Raw genomic sequence first — 18,269 nt, 5'->3', positions numbered from 1 at the left:
AATAACAATGTCGATACTACCCAAAACAATAGGGATGAGGTCGATAGAGAAAGTCTGACCAGCTAAAACAAGATTACAACCTTTAACTACATGCGTGGCCTCTAAACTTTTACCATTTTCTAGCTCTACTATGTGCTTGGTGTTCAGAAGTGTTGGGATACGCTTTAACATTTGACTAACTTTTAATGACACATAGTTGGTATCGGCACCTGAATCAAATAAAACAGTAACAAAGAAGTCGTCGAGAAGTAACTTACCCATCACCACGTTAGGATCATTCCTTGCTTCACCCTGACCAATCACGAACACACGACCCTGGGCGCCATTGTTCCCATTGTTTCCCTCGTTGTTATTCCCATTGTTGTTCCCATTGTTTCCCTGATTATTGTTGTTGTTCTAGTTCTGGTTCAACTGAGGACAATTCCTCTTGAAGTGACCCCTCTGCACCACACTGAAAACATCCTCTGTTACCCTGCTGCTGCGGCTGATTCTGTGGAGCTTGCTGTTGCGGTTGACGGTTCTGATTCGCAGGTCGCGCGCTCCTACAATCCTTGGCTTCGTGCCCAAACTTGTTACATCTCAAACAACGACCTTTGTTGCACTGCCCACTGTGATGCCTGTTGCATCGGTTGCACTTGGGGTGGTTTCCCCTATATCCACCTTGCCCTTGATTACCAGAAGATTGCTGACCAGGACTCTGGTAGTCGTCAGTCTTTCGCTGCTGAGACTGAGACTGAGCCGATGTCGAACCCTTGCTTGAGATCCCATCCCATTTACGCTTGTTGTCGCTGGGGGCATCAGTGGTAGTAGTGGCTGTAGTAGCACCAATACGCTTGGGCAGTTTGTTCTGTTCCACTGCCTGATCAGTGAGGCGATGAGCCAGTCGAGTGACTTGCTGGATGGTGGCGAGATTTGCTGCTATCACGTGACTCTGGATTTCTGGCACGAAATCTTTGAGGTACAACTCGATTCGCTTGATGGGAGAATCCACCATAGTAGGACACAAAATTGCCAGCTCATTAGACCTTTTCGTATACGCTTCGATTTCTGACCCCGTCATCTTTAAGTTGAAAAACTCCACCTCTAGCTTGTGGATATCGTCGCGACTACAATACTATTCCTTGATCAGTTCCTTAAAGTCATTCCAAGGGGTGGCATTAGCAGCAACAATCCCCAGCATTTGAACCTGAGCTTTCCACCAAGTGAGAGCCAGACCCTCAAGAGTACCGGTAGCATATTTCACCTTGCGTGCCTCAGGGCACTTACACATCTCAAAAACAGATTTGAGCTTCTCGAACCAGTGGAGGAGGCCTACCGCTCCTTTAGTGCCGTTGAAAGTAGTAGGTCGGCAATCCATAAAGGTTTTGAAAGTGCACACAGGAGGCTGTGCAGGTTGACCTGCTATGTGTGTAAGAATAAACAAAGTTAAGCACAAGTGTTGGTTCACGAGAGTAGGATCTAAAGATCCTAAGGTAAGTTGCAATGGCAGGTTATACCTCCTGCCTGAGCAGCTGCGAGTGTTGCAGTAACTTGTTCATTGATCAGAGCCGTTAGCTGGGCTTGAGTTAGGTTAACGCGTCCACTCATGATCTTCACACCAAAGAAAACATGAGTGAGAGATGTTTGCGAAAGTGCGATGACAGAAGAGAGTAAGCACACATGTGTTTCAAACAGTAGTTATTACATTTGTCTAAGCATACCATGAGCAAAAATTCTATGTAACTAGCAAGTAGGCAATACAAACATAAACCATATCACCTAGAATGTTGAGTCTTGCACGTGGAGCGAGGCGTCGTTGTGGATCGTTGAGCACTGTACAGGTTATAGTCTGGTTTTAACAAAAACTTTTTCCCTTTATTAAAACCAAGTTCACTATAACCAATGGCTCTGATACCAATCTGTCACACCCCCAAAATCCACCTGCGAAGTATCACCGCTTGGAGGCGTGACTGACCAGGATCAAGCCACCAATCATATTGAACATAGTATATAAATTAACACAAACCCAAACACAATATAATTGGTGTCCAAACAAAACATAGTTTAAGTTGTAAGCGGAAGCACAATATTCAAAACCAAAGTGTAAGTTCAAAAGTATAATAATTGTTTAACATGGCTTATGGCTATCCATGCCCCACAACGTCTACGCCTCCTCGTGCAAGCTCCCACGTACCTAACGACCTGCAAGGCATATAACAACGAGTCAACAACAAAGTTCAGCGAGTTCACAGTTGGTTGTTTAGTTTTACCAGTTCGTTTTGAAATCATAAGTTGTTTCGTAAACCACGAGTTTACCAATACTTTTGTTTCCCAAACATATTATTAGTTGGTGGGGGCTTCCCATGTGAATTACCATTTTTACCCTGTTTCCCAAACATAACCATAATCAGTGGGGAGCTTCCCCTGTGAACCACTAGACCATACCATATCGACCACTAACGAAATATAAGTTGTGCCCTGCATCAGTGTCTATCATCACTGACAGTTTGCCATAGTCCATTAGTACACGCTCGTTCGAACGACACGGTGTGAGGTTTGTTAAACCTAATAGCGCTATTAACTAATGACCCGCTCGCCATCGGCCACGGCGATTAAGTCGATATAAAGAGGAGGGACTTCATGATAGAGTTTTGTCTAGCAAGTTAAGGTTGCTGTCCTACCCGAGGAGGACGAGCGTACGTAGTTCTACCCAAGGAGAATACGTAGGAGTTATAGTGGCATCCTACCCAAGGAGGATGGCCGTACATATCCTACCCAAGGAGGATATGTAGAGTTCCGTTTAGTTTATTAACCCATTCCCAACCCTTGGGAATCCCATGCCTTGTAGAAAGTGTGAACTCACCTCGGTTTGCTCGGTATGCTTAATTACTTGCACAATTAACTCAATCAAAGCCTATAGTTTGCACATACACATAAATCAGTTGACATTCACATGTTTGACTAACAGGCAAGATCATCACGTATATGCAAGTAACAAGTATCGCATAGCATTTTATCAGTTATACAAGTTCACGCAAGTCAGACTTATCATTTAACAACAGCTAACTAACCCAGTTAACCCTTAGCAGACATAACTGAGTTCACTGTGCAATTAAGTAACTTGACGAAACATACATGTTTCGTCGTGAATCCCTTCGGCGAAACCCCTTGGTTTCGTCGTGATTTCCCCTGGCGAAACACCCCTGTTTCGTTGTAAGCCCCATCGACGAAACACTCCGGTTTCGTCGACAAGCAACTGTTACTTCGACATCAGTTTCTTCGGCATAACCGTTTCGTCCAATAAATCCGTTACGTCGTGTTATCAGTTACACATAGAAACCCAAATCATTCTGAACAACCGTTACACACTATCATCGATCATCATACAGCAATCATAAGATATTCATTCAATTCCAACAGAGCCAGACATTAATCTTAAACAATCTATTCATACGATGATCATCACATGGACACAAGTTCACAGATTTACAATATTAATCAACCTATATCATTAAACCATAACCCATTCGAACTAACAACAACAAGAATCCCCCTATGTTAACAGATTCAACATTTTGTCATCACAATCCGAATCGTGTTTACAAGTTTCATTATCGTTCATAGTAATCATCATCAACAATCAACAGGGGAATCCAAACATAAGATCAAGTATTACATAACATCGATGAATCAGGTTCTAGGTAAACAGTTAGCAATGGTAACAATCTAATAATCATGCAAAGGTTAAACACTAACCGCAATAGATGGAACAATAACTTGATTGATCTAGAATGTTTCAAGGACTCAAGGTTGCCATCGCACAGAGAGAGTTCTAGGGTTGAAAACTGATTACCAAAACTTTTACGCAACCCTAACGTGTTAAATATGAAGTTGTAACGTGTTGGGCCCTAACTGGGCCTCAGAGAAACTGGGCCGGCGAAACGCCCATTTCGTCGAGATGTTTATGACGAAACGAATCCTGTTTCGTCGATGTTGGTTATGGCGAAACACTTGGTTTCATCGAGCTTATATAAGGTGAATTAACTTAGGGTTTCAACCTATTCATACATGTTACATATCACATCACCAAGCATATCGACACAAAATTCACATAATCATTTAACATATTACAAACATGTACGGTTACAAAGTCGTGTAAACAAACAACTTAAACCGTTAACGTGGATTGAATGCGAAGATGGAAATCTTGGAAACTCGAGTTGTCACAAAAATAATCAAAGGTTATACTACACACGAGTCGGATCCAAGTGATTCATCTTGTCTATCTGTTTTTACTTTTATTTTACTTTTCAGCATTTTAGTTAGTTTTATTTTTCTAATTTAAAAATCTTTTTTCTAAATTTTTGATTTGATTAGACGTTGAGGATAAACCGGTACTAAAAGCTATTGTGTCCTTGGACGACCTCGGTATCTTACCAACACTATACTACGTCCACGATGGGTGCACTTGCCCATATGTGTGTTTAGTGTTAGTGAATATCGTGTTTATAAATTTAAAACTTGGCTAAAAAGTGTAAAAAGGGCTTAAAATATACACCTAAAATATAATACACTTCACGCACATCAAGTTTTTGGCGCCGCTGCCGGGGACACAAGGATTTTAAGAAAGTTAGGAATCAGCGGCCTAATCAATTTTTTTTATTTTTTTTTATTTTTTTTTGATTTTCTTAAATTTTCAGCTTCTGCAGAACTCAGCACGGGCCGTGCCCGCTGAACACGCCCCGTGCCCAATCATTGGAACTGGCAATCATGTTTTAAGTCAGACAGTAAGCTGAACACGGGGCCGTGCTCACTCAACACGCCCCCGTGCCCAAGATTCAGTTACTGAAAACAGAACTGTGAGATCCCGACGGTTGGTAATTTCTGACACAAACATGAGTGATACTGATACTTTTTACTTTCGGCACTATTATGGTACGTGGTGTCAAATATGTGGAGGCTCTCATGAAGAACTAGGATGTTTCTTCCTAAATTATAAGCCCCACTATATAGACCCATTGTTTCCCTGTATTCTTAAGAGGGACGAAAGTAAAAATAATCCCTATCTCTCCCTCGAAGGCGCCCAACCGGACATTTTAGGAGAAATGCTTCTTGATGAACTATTTCAACTAGAAGATCTAATTCTTAATTGGTTAAAAGAACTTGAGGTGGATTTGGTTAACTTATCTCAAGATGATACCAAAGAAGAATTGTTGGGATCGCGTTCAAACAACTCTAATATTCCCGATGATACCTCCAACTCTAGCGAGGACTTGATCGATAGTCGTCCTTGTGCAGATTGTGCCATGAAGGACTCTCCATCGACTTCGTTCGGTGCATACATAGACCTGGGCGATTTGTCATACACCTTCTTTAACGAGAGCCCGAGAAAGGGTTGGACTTATCCACCTACATTTAGCATAGGAATCACCCTCACCGACAACCTCTTGCATTCTCGTCTTAATCTAGAGCAATTAAGGTATCTTAGGCACTTTGGGGTTGTTCCATCCAGTAAGGAACTGCCCGATCCGGATAAGTTCCTTAAAAATAGACAAACTTTATAGTCACCCCTTCGACACTGGGTCGTGCCCAGGCCAACACGCCCCCGTGTCCGCCAAAAGATTCCCTTCTGACTTTACGTCAGAATACGGACAAAATGTGTCAGGATCTTGCCTGCACATGGGGCCGTGTCCAGCTGACACGGGGCCGTGTCCAGCATGCTGTCGTTTTTTATAAATGCAGCCAAGAATCCTGCACATTTGGACCATCCAGGGACAGAGATTTGAAGGGATCTTCTCTCCTACCATCCTAGGTATGTTCTAAAAGAAGGTTCTAACAACCATCTTGTCCTTTCCTCTTTTATCCATTTCCTTCTTCTTCATCTTTCTTGCTCCAAAACCTCCATTAAACCTTGAGATTTCAAGCTTTATTGTAAGGATTGTTGAGTTTTGTTCAAGAAATCTTGTTAAAAATAAGTTGTATAACGTTGTTTTAAGTTATTATTACTCAAAAAGGCTTCACAAATTGGAAAAATAACTTGAAACTTCGAGATTCCTTGTTCCAAAATTCTGCAGAAAGGTGAACATGGGGCCGTGTTCATTGAGCACGGGGCCATGTCAAAGTACTGTTTCATCAAAATAAGCTATTTCTAGTTTGTTTTCGCAGACTGTCAAGTCAAAACAGTGGAACATCTTCTACACATTCAAGAAACAGTCGAAGAGAGAGAAGATCTTCAATTGAAGCTACTCTCGTACGCTACGTCATGGCTTTACGAGAAGCTCTTGATGAGATGACTTCGGTAGAGGAGGTCCTAATAGACCGTATAAATTATCTTACGGTGGGGCTGGAAAACAGTTTTCAGGAAATTAATCTCTTGCACCAGAGGTTAAATATTCTTGTAACACCTCCCATGGAACCAATCCTCCCTCAAGAGGATTGGAACCTAGCACTTGGAGTCAACAATCCTACCGGATGGGATGACATTCCAGCAGAGCCTCCACTTGAAGATCTACAAGAAGTCCCGGTGGAAGTTGTACCCCCTCAAACCGATGCCAATGAGCCCGCCTTCCTCCTCCCAAGGGAGATAGAGGAGTGGCTCGCCGACGTAGGAGGAACCCATGCCCGGAGGAAGGAGTTCTTTGAAGCCACATCTAACCGAGAGAATTATCTTTTCGGAAATTTTGCTAATTAGAATAACTTTTAGGCTAGAACTTCTTAGTTTAAGCTTCGTGTGCTTCATTTAACTTGCTTATCTAAATTACTAGCTTTTTAGGATAATGTAATTCTCTCTATGACTTTAATAAAAATGATGGTTTTTGTGTTTGGATGATGTTGTAATGGTTAAAACACACTCAGGATGGTGAAGGATAACAAGGGAAACTTGCACGAGCGCCCCATGCACGAAAACAAGGCCATCCGACAAAAATTTCTTCATTACAGCAAGTTCAGCACGGCCGGTGTCCACCCGACACGGCCCCGTGCTGCACGATCTGCAGAAAACGCCCAGTTCAGGTAACTGGACATGGGTCGTGTTCACTGAACACGCGCCCGGTCCAGGCTTCTGTTTCTTTTTACAAACTTTTGTTACTGGCACTTGAACACGGGGCTGTGCCCGGACACCACGGGGCCGTGTCCAGAGTACCAGTAACATAAAATTTTGCTTTTAACACCCTTTTACACATTCAATCAACCTAAAAACTTATTTTTGGGACACATTAAGGACAATGTGTAATTTAAGTGTGGGGGGATGCTAAAACTTTGAATCTTGCAAGTCCTAATTAACAAGCCTTACACAAAACTCTATTGGAACCGCTAATCACCCTAAATGTTTTTTCAAAAATTTTCATTTTCTTACTTGTCTAAGTTTAAGTTGGGAATTTCAAAATTCTAAAAAGGTTATATTTTTACAAATTTACAACCAATAGCGTCGTGATAAAAAGAACCAACATAAGAAAATTATGAAACGGCATGATAAGCTTAGTTAAAATTTGATTATATATACTTGATCACATAAAAACCCATTCCCACAAAAGTGAGTTTTGAGCCTTTATTGAGCATACAAAGACATTCTTTACACTAAATGCTCATTTTTCGTTTCTTGTGTGAATAGCCGTTTGGTTCTCACGACTCTAGAACTTGCCACGACAATGCATTCCCGGTCCTTACCAACTTAAACCCGAGTAAGTAAATGATGGAGGCATTAGGACTAACCCTTTTTATTTCTACACCATTATTTTTCTTTTTTTTTACCACCTACCCAAAATCCCCCTAGTTAACCCCTTTGAGCCTAAACCTTTTCATTTCTTAATCCAAAACAATCACCCTTCTTACCCACCTAAACCCTTTTTATTTTTACCCTTTCTTTTAGTAACAAAGCTCGGTTTTTCTTATGACTTTATGAAAAAAAATGTTGGATCGTCGTGTGACCCTAAACAGTCAGTTTGAGTAGTTCATCATCAAATACAAAGGAGGAATCAATGTAAATGATGTCAAACAGCTTGTTTTTCCTTTAATTTTCCTCTTATATTGATTTCCTGAGCTTTTACAATTCAGATAACAATCCGGCAGCACCTCGGCTCTCAAACACTAATTCCGTACGAAATGACATGAGCACACCACTATTTATAGACAGCTAATTCCGCATGAACTGACACACACTAAACCTAATTCCGTGTGGAATTAACTCACACGAGATTACATGTCATGCGAAATTACCATTCCATGCGAAATTATAATTCCATGCGGAATTACAATTTCGTGCGGAATTATTATAATCATGATTTCTCGCTTTCCATGCCCTGATCTATCTAGTACATTACAAGACACAACAAAGACGAAGTGAATAGACATCAGTGCATCAACAGACTCCCCCTTGGATGTTGACGAAGTCTTTAGCATCCTGTCTTCAGTCTTTTGTCTTGAACTAACACTCTCTGCTTTGAATTGTCTTGAACTTGTAAAGCATACTTCAATCTTCTATCTTCAAATTTTAACCTTCAATCCCCTTTGAATGTTGCTCCAGAATTCTGACACCCCCTTTCGCAGACTCCCCCTCTCGATAAGCTGGGACTTAAATTCTGGTTCAAACTTTGACATTTTCGTTGCCGTGGGGATTTTGATTCCTGTTACTCAAACATATAACATTACAATCTATTCACATTTTAAACTTCTATTAATTGTTCATCAGTTTCAAAAACCCACTTAAGTATTCAGGTCCAAGTTATTGACCCTGATTACTCAATTTATCTACCAAGTCCAACTTAATGACCTTGGTTGATCTGAGACAAAACAAACTGATTTTTGTCCATCATTATCAAACATTTTTCTGAAAATTTTACAAGTTTTCAAATTAATGAACTTGTTTTGACTTTCCAATTTCTTAATTATCATATTAAGCTCCCAACTCATCATCCAGATTAGAATCTTTCTGCATCTGCTCCAACCTTCTGAATCTGAAGATCAACTCCCCACTTTGGTTTGTCGGAAATAAAGCAGAAATGAAATATCTTTTTGGATTTTGAATAAAAGTTCTAAACTAGAAAATGAATTGCAGAAATAGAATGCAATGAAAGTAAACTATTTACAGACATATTTTTGGTGAGGGTGTTAGGGGATCATATCAGCTAATGACAAGTTACTAGCACCGTTAAGCTTAATAACATACTAAGTCTTAAACAATTCACTTAGATTGTCGATATGCTGATTGTGACAACTCGAACTTTAGGCTTACTTTAATGTAACGTTACGTGTCTACGTGATACCTGACTAATGAATGTTATGTGAATCTTGTGATTATGTTATTACGTGTGTTGTGTTTACTATATGTGTTTGTATGTTAAATGAGCCAAACCACACAAGATGTTCTAAACGCATAACACTACACCCGACCGCACAAGCCGTTTGGGCTACACCTCTTGTACACTTGATATTGGACTTAAAGGCGGCCCAAGGTAGAATCGGCCCACTCCCTCCAAACGTGTAAACACCCCTATGGGGTTTACGATTTCATTTGTTACACAAACACTATCACACAAGAACCCTAGTTTTCCTTTTTCTCCCCCGGTGTGACTAGGAACCGACGGCACAAGATCAATCTTTGTTCTTCCCCCTAATCCGGTTAGTACTTGGTATGCTTATTGTATTGATGTTATGTGTGATCGATGACTTATGATTATTCATGTTGAATGATAGTGTTTTGATAATCGGATCCCTTGTGCACTTTGATTTCAAGTTCAATAATGCTCATACGTTTCTAGAATGCATGATCTAGTAACCGGCTACCATGTAATGATTTGAATGTTGTTAGTAGGTTGGTAAATCGCATGCTTGTCAACCGATTATGCTACTGATTGTAGGGGTTCGATTATCATATTGGTGTTTAAGATTCGACATTTAAACTGGTCATATGTTCATGAAATCGGATTATAATATGATTAAGTGTTATGATTGTTGTTATTGTTCATAAGTGTGATTATTAGGGTTCATAAGAATTGATGCTCAAAATCCCTGTTTGATCTGTTTAGTGTTAACTGATTTGGTTGGAATAGTGTTAGTTGATAATTGCTAAGTATGGAAAATATATGTAACTGATAATCTAATTGTAACCGATTGCTTGAATGGTGGAATTAGTTAAACCGATCGCACAAGACTTCTTGGTGTACAAGAAGTCCAATCGCACAACTAGGCTGATCACACAAGCCACTCGTACAAACTGGTCCAATCACACAAGTGCAGCCCAGTCGCACAAGGGCAGCCTGGTCGCACAAGGCTGTATTTTGGGCCGGACAGCCCAAGACCTATCGCACAAGCTTACACAGATCGCACAAGTAATTGTTTCGTTATTTGGGCCGTATGTGTTAGAAGGGTTACTTGTTTAGTTTGGGCCGGATGAACTGTTGGGCTGGGTAAGTAGCTGGATCGCACAAGTATATTGAATTTCTTAACTGTTATATGTTAACTATTGGGTCGGACTAACTTCACTCGCACATGTTATGATACTTGCTTAACCGATTGGGCCTCAAGCCCAATCCCAAATCGCACAACCCAAAGGACTCGCACAAGTCACTCATGCATATTGGGCCGGATAGTTTTGGCCCACTAGTTTAAACGGTACAGGTTGTATGTATTGTTTATCTGTCGAACATTGCCATGATCTATACGTGCTTGCAACATGTTAATCTATGTGATTCTTACGTGCAATACTTGAACCGAACCTGACTTGTGTGATAACCCTGTTAGGACGTGGTTGACCACCCTTAGTTCAAGAGTCTTTTAATTGTGTATCTGCCGAGCAAACCAAGGTGAGTTCACACAGCCAAGGCATGGGATTCCCGGGTTGGGAATTGGGTTGGATATGTTGATATTGAAAGAGATACTCGTACTTACGCATTCACTAGACTATAGACCATCGTCCTCAGGATAGTCAGGACACGTTACGTAAAGCCTACGTAACCCAGTATTTGCCATTTGTCTCCCGGGTCGGGAGGACACGTTACGTAAAGCCTACATAACCCAATACCTTCTACTGTCTTCCGGGTCGGAAGGACACGCTGCGTAAAGCCTGCGTAGCCCCCACGCGTACCATGTCCTCGGGGAAGGGCACGTCACGTAAAGCCTACGTGACCCTGTACGTTTTCCTGTTCTCGGTAAAGAAGAACACATGGTCGGAAGTTAGTCTAGTAAGTACCATAATGGGAAGCCCGTTATAAAGGATAAACGTGAGAATTCCTCACCAATAGAATACACTTGCTTGGGAAGCCTTATTAGATGAACTTACGCATGAATATTACAAACTTATTTCCTGTGAACTCGCTCAACTAGTTTGTTGATTATTTGCTGCATGCCTTGCAGGACCTTAGGTACATTATGGAGCTTGCACAGGGAGGAGCAGGTCGTTGTGGGATTTGGATCGTGAACGATATCTGAACTTAAACTGTTTCGAGATTACATTACTATGCTTCCGCTATTTAAATGATGTTTGGTTTTGAAACATCAATCATGTCATGATGATTTACATTAATTACTTTTATTATTAAATGCTATGTTTGATATGATTGATGGCTAGATCCTGGTCAGTCACGCCTCCAAGCGGTGGTACTCCGCGTGTGGGATTTTGGGGGTGTGACAGATTGGTATCAGAGCCATTGGTTATAGAGAACTTGGTTTTAATATGGGAAAACGTTTTATTAAAACCAGACTATAACCAGAACAGTGCTCACAACGATCCACAACGACGCTTCGCTCCACGTGCAAGACTCGACATCCTAGGTAATAAGGTTTATGTTTATTGCCTGTTTGCTAGAATTGCTTAGAACTTTGCTCGCATTACGTTTAGATACACATGATACTATAGCATGAGAAACCCTACGTACTTACACTTTTCTGTCATCGCCCTACTCGCGAACCACTCTCATTTACGTTACTTTTACAATGAACATCATGTCTGGACAAATTAGCATGACACAAGCCCAGCTAGAGGCTTTAGTTCAAGCTCAAGTTGCTGCGGCACTTGCAGCCGCACAAGCAGGAGGTATATCCTGTGGCTATAGCACACACTAGGATCTTTAGATCCTACACTCCTAAACTAGCCCCTGTAATTAAACCTTGTCCTATTCATACACAATAGGTCAACTGGCACAGCAACCAGCCTGCAATTTCAAGAATTTCATGGACTGTCATCCAAGTACTTTCAGCGGCACGGAGGGAGCGGTTGGACTCCTCCATTGGTTCGAAAGGCTCGAAACTGACTTCGAGGTGCATGATTGCCCTGAGTCTCGTAGAGTGAAGTTTGCTACTAGCACACTCGAAGGTGTTGCATTAACCTGGTGGGAAGCACAGGTTCAAATGTTAGGGCTGGCAGCTGCTAACGCCACTTCCTGGAACGAGTTTAAGGACTTAATTAAGGAAGAGTTTTGTAGTCGAGAAGACATCCACAAACTAGAGGAAGAGTTCCTCAACCTACAGATGGTGGGGTCTGAAATTGAAGTTTATACGAGGAGATCAAACGAGTTGGCCACATTTTGTCCTACTATGGTAGACTCTCCCACCAAGCGCATCGAACTGTATCTCAAGGGTCTAGTGCCCGAAATTCAGAGTCTTATGACCACAGCTAACCTTGGCACTATCTAGCAAGTCACTCGGCTGGCTCATCGTCTCACAGACCAGGCTGTAGAACAGAACAAACTACCGAAGCGTGCTGAGACTGATACTGCATGTGCTTCTAGAGATAACAAACGCAAGTGGGATGGAAACCAGAGCACAGGATTGATTTTGGATGACTACCATTGGCCCGGACAGCAGTTTACTAGTAATCATGGGCAGAGAAGATATCTAGGAATTCACCCATGGTGCAACCATTGTAACAGACACCACAGTGGACGGTGTCGCAAGGAACGATGTCAGAGATGTCTTAAGATTGGTCATGAAGCTAAGGATTGTCGAAACTCACGTCCTGTAGGTCAGGAACAACAGCCTCAAGCCCCACAGGCTCAGTGGCAGCAGCAAAGTTTTAGAGAATGTTTTCAGTATAGTACAAAGGATCATTATGGGAGACACCATCCACAATTGAACTGGAACCAGAACCACGACCATGGAAGCAGGAACGGCAATGGGGCTAGCAGCGGGAGAAACAATGGAAACAATGACGCCCACGACCGTGTGTCTGGGATGGGTCAGGGTGATGCAAGGGACGATCTTAACGTAATAATGGGTAAGCTACTTCTTGTCGACTCTTATGTTACTATATTGTTTGATTCGGGTGTGAATACCAATTATATGTCCTTGAAGTTAGTCGAATGATAAATCATACACCAACTCCCTTGAACACCCAACGTGTCGTAGTGTTAGTTAATGGTAAAAGTCTAGAAGCTATACTTAGTTCAGGGATGTAATCTTATCCTCGCTGGTCAGACGTTCCCTACCGACCTCATTCCTATAGTTCTGGACAGCACCTATAGCTCACACACCGTACCGCTTAGCTTCAACTGAATTGGAAGAATTGTCAAAGCAGCTACAAGAGCTCTTGGAAAGGGGCTTCATTCGTCCAAGCTCTTCACCTTGGGGAGCTCCAGTACTTTTCGTGAAGTAGAAGGACGGTACCTTCAGGATGCGCATCGACTACCGGGAACTGAACAAGGTGACGGTGAAGAACCGTTATCCTCTCCCACGCCTAGACGACTTATTCGACAAGTTGCAAAGGGTCGTGCTACTATTCGAAGATAGACTTGAGGTCAGGGTATCATCAGCTGAGAGTCCGGGATGAGGACGTCTCCAAGACAGCCTTCAGAACTCGTTACGGTCACTACGAGTTTCTTGTCATGCCGTTCGGGTTAACGAACGCGCCTGCCGTATTTATGGACCTTATGAGCAGGGTATGCAAACCCTATCTTGGCAAGTTCGTCATAGTATTCATCGACGACATTCTGATTTACTCCAAGAGTCAGGAGGAACACGAGCAACATCTTCATCTTATTTTGGAACTCCTTCGGAAGGAACCGCTGTACGCTAAGTTTTCGAAATGTGACTTCTGGCTTCGTGAAGTCCACTTCTTAGGCCATGTAGTGAACAAGGATGGGATCCATGTTGATCCATCCAAGATAGATTCGGTCAGAAACTGGCCTGCACCACGAACGCCAATGGAAATACGTCAATTCTTGGGTTTGGCAGGTTACTACAGACGGTTTATCAAGGATTTCTCGAAGATTGCGCAGCCGCTTACGCTACTGACACAGAAGGGTGCCACCTATCGCTGGGGAGAGCCCCAGGAGACCGCTTTTCAGCACCTAAAGGATAGACTTTGCAGTGCACCTATTCTCTCATTGTCAGAGGGCACAGATGACTTCGTAGTATATCGTGATGCATCCATTCGGGGACTTGGATGTGTGTTGATGCAGCGGGATAAAGTTATTGCCTACGCCTCTCGCCAACTTAAGGTTCATGAACGCAACTACACGACGCACGATTTAGAGCTGGGAGCTGTTGTTTTCGCGCTTAAGATATGGCGACACTACCTGTACGGTACCAGGTGCACGATTTACACCGATCACAGGAGTCTCGAGCATATCCTTAAGCAGAAGGATTTGAATATGCGTCAACGACGATGGGTCGAGTTACTAAATGATTACGAATGCGCTATCAAGTACCATCCAGGCAAGGCCAATGTTGTGGCGGACGCCCTCAGTCGAAAGGACACTCTACCACGGCGCGTGCGAGCGCTACAGCTTACGATTCAGTCCAGTCTTCCTGCACAGATACGAAATGCTCAGGTAGAAGCATTGAAGCCCGAAAATGTCAAGGCTGAAGCCTTACGCGGCTCACGACAACGAATGGAACAGAAGGCAGACGGCGCCTACTATGTAATGGGGCGTATTTGGGTCCCACTTTATGGCGGTCTACGCGAACTTGTAATGGAAGAAGCTCACAAGTCTCGCTATTCGGTACATCCAGGGTCGGATAAAATGTACCACGACATCAGCACTACTTATTGGTGGCCTAGTATGAAGGCCCACATTGCTACGTACGTTGGAAAATGCTTGACCTGTGCGAGGGTCAAGGTTGAATATCAGAAACCAGCTGGCCTACTGCAGCAGCCTAAGATACCTCAATGGAAATGGGAAGAAATTTCCATGGATTTCGTTACTGGCCTACCAAGATCTCAGCGTGGGAATGATACCATATGGGTGATCGTGGATCGACTCACCAAGTCTGCACACTTCCTACCTATAAAGGAAACGGATAAGTTCTCCACTCTCGCAGACGTCTATCTTAAAGAAGTTGTTTCGAGGCACGGGGTGCCCATATCTATCATTTCGGATCGCGACGCACGATTTACGTCAGAGCTATGGCAAGCGATGCACAAATCTTTTGGCTCAAGATTAGACATGAGCACAGCTTATCATCCTCAGACGGATGGGCAGTCTGAGCGAACGATTCAAACACTTGAAGACATGCTTCGGGCGTGCGTTATCGATTTCGGCAACGGCTGGGAAAAGCACCTCCCTTTGGTGGAGTTCTCGTGTAATAATAGTTATCATACCAGCATCCAAGCCGCTCCATTCGAGGCATTGTACGGGCGTAAATGCCGGTCACCTCTCTGTTGGGCAGAGGTGGGGGATAGTCAGATCACGGGTCCAGAGATTGTAGTGGACGCCACAGAAAAGATTGCACAAATAAGACAACGCATGGCGGCAGCACGCGACAGTCAGAAAGCCTACGCGGACAAGCGTAGAAAGCCTTTGGAATTTCAGGTCGGGGACCGGGTATTATTGAAAGTTTCACCTTGGAAGGGTGTAGTACGTTTTGGCAAACGGGGCAAACTGAATCCGCGATACGTCGGACCATTCGAAATCATAGAAAAGATCGGCAAGGTAGCCTACAAGCTAAAACTACCAGCTGAACTCGGGGCAGTTCACAATGTTTTTCATGTATCGAACTTAAAGAAGTGCCTATCAGATGAAAACCTCATCATTCCTTTCAAAGAACTCACTATCGACGAGCGGTTGCAGTTCGTCGAGGAGCCAGTTGAAATCACGGACCGGGATGTGAAGGTCCTCAAACACAAGAGAATCCCTCTTGTTCGAGTTCGTTGGAACTCCAAACGTGGCCCAGAGTACACCTGGGAACGCGAAGACAGGATGGCAGAAAAGTACCCCCAGTTATTCGAAACCAATGCAACCACTACTGAGGCTGAAGCTACTACTTCGGAATTTCGGGACGAAATTCCAGATCAACGTGGGGAGGATGTGACACCCCAGGAAAATCAGTGAACAATACAGTTTACCTAGCTTCCTCAGTGAGTGCATATCAAATTTCGGGACGAAATTTCCAATTAGTTGGGGATAATGTGACAACTCGAACTTTAGGCTTACTTTAATGTAACGTTACGTGTCTACGTGATACCTGACTAATGAATGTTATGTGAATCTTGTGATTATGTTATTACGTGTGTTGTGTTTACTATATGTGTTTGTATGTTAAATGAGCCAAACCACACAAGATGTTCTAAACGCATAACACTACACCCGACCGCACAAGCCGTTTGGGCTACACCTCTTGTACACTTGATATTGGACTTAAAGGCGGCCCAAGGTAGAATCGGCCCACTCCCTCCAAACGTGTAAACACCCCTATGGGGTTTACGATTTCATTTGTTACACAAACACTATCACACAAGAACCCTAGTTTTCCTTTTTCTCCCCCGGTGTGACTAGGAACCGACGGCACAAGATCAATCTTTGTTCTTCCCCCTAATCCGGTTAGTACTTGGTATGCTTATTGTATTGATGTTATGTGTGATCGATGACTTATGATTATTCATGTTGAATGATAGTGTTTTGATAATCGGATCCCTTGTGCACTTTGATTTCAAGTTCAATAATGCTCATACGTTTCTAGAATGCATGATCTAGTAACCGGCTACCATGTAATGATTTGAATGTTGTTAGTAGGTTGGTAAATCGCATGCTTGTCAACCGATTATGCTACTGATTGTAGGGGTTCGATTATCATATTGGTGTTTAAGATTCGACATTTAAACTGGTCATATGTTCATGAAATCGGATTATAATATGATTAAGTGTTATGATTGTTGTTATTGTTCATAAGTGTGATTATTAGGGTTCATAAGAATTGATGCTCAAAATCCCTGTTTGATCTGTTTAGTGTTAACTGATTTGGTTGGAATAGTGTTAGTTGATAATTGCTAAGTATGGAAAATATATGTAACTGATAATCTAATTGTAACCGATTGCTTGAATGGTGGAATTAGTTAAACCGATCGCACAAGACTTCTTGGTGTACAAGAAGTCCAATCGCACAACTAGGCTGATCACACAAGCCACTCGTACAAACTGGTCCAATCACACAAGTGCAGCCCAGTCGCACAAGGGCAGCCTGGTCGCACAAGGCTGTATTTTGGGCCGGACAGCCCAAGACCTATCGCACAAGCTTACACAGATCGCACAAGTAATTGTTTCGTTATTTGGGCCGTATGTGTTAGAAGGGTTACTTGTTTAGTTTGGGCCGGATGAACTGTTGGGCTGGGTAAGTAGCTGGATCGCACAAGTATATTGAATTTCTTAACTGTTATATGTTAACTATTGGGTCGGACTAACTTCACTCGCACATGTTATGATACTTGCTTAACCGATTGGGCCTCAAGCCCAATCCCAAATCGCACAACCCAAAGGACTCGCACAAGTCACTCATGCATATTGGGCCGGATAGTTTTGGCCCACTAGTTTAAACGGTACAGGTTGTATGTATTGTTTATCTGTCGAACATTGCCATGATCTATACGTGCTTGCAACATGTTAATCTATGTGATTCTTACGTGCAATACTTGAACCGAACCTGACTTGTGTGGTAACCCTGTTAGGACGTGGTTGACCACCCTTAGTTCAAGAGTCTTTTAATTGTGTATCTGCCGAGCAAACCAAGGTGAGTTCACACAGCCAAGGCATGGGATTCCCGGGTTGGGAATTGGGTTGGATATGTTGATATTGAAAGAGATACTCGTACTTACGCATTCACTAGACTATAGACCATCGTCCTCAGGATAGTCAGGACACGTTACGTAAAGCCTACGTAACCCAGTATTTGCCATTTGTCTCCCGGGTCGGGAGGACACGTTACGTAAAGCCTACGTAACCCAATACCTTCTACTGTCTTCCGGGTCGGAAGGACACGCTGCGTAAAGCCTGCGTAGCCCCCACGCGTACCATGTCCTCGGGGAAGGGCACGTCACGTAAAGCCTACGTGACCCTGTACGTTTTCCTGTTCTCGGTAAAGAAGAA

This window comes from Helianthus annuus, chromosome 5 (assembly GCF_002127325.2).
Source record: "Helianthus annuus cultivar XRQ/B chromosome 5, HanXRQr2.0-SUNRISE, whole genome shotgun sequence".
NCBI lineage: Eukaryota > Viridiplantae > Streptophyta > Magnoliopsida > Asterales > Asteraceae > Helianthus > Helianthus annuus.
The sequence above is the reverse complement of the archived record's forward strand: the minus strand, read 5'-3'. Positions refer to the sequence as shown.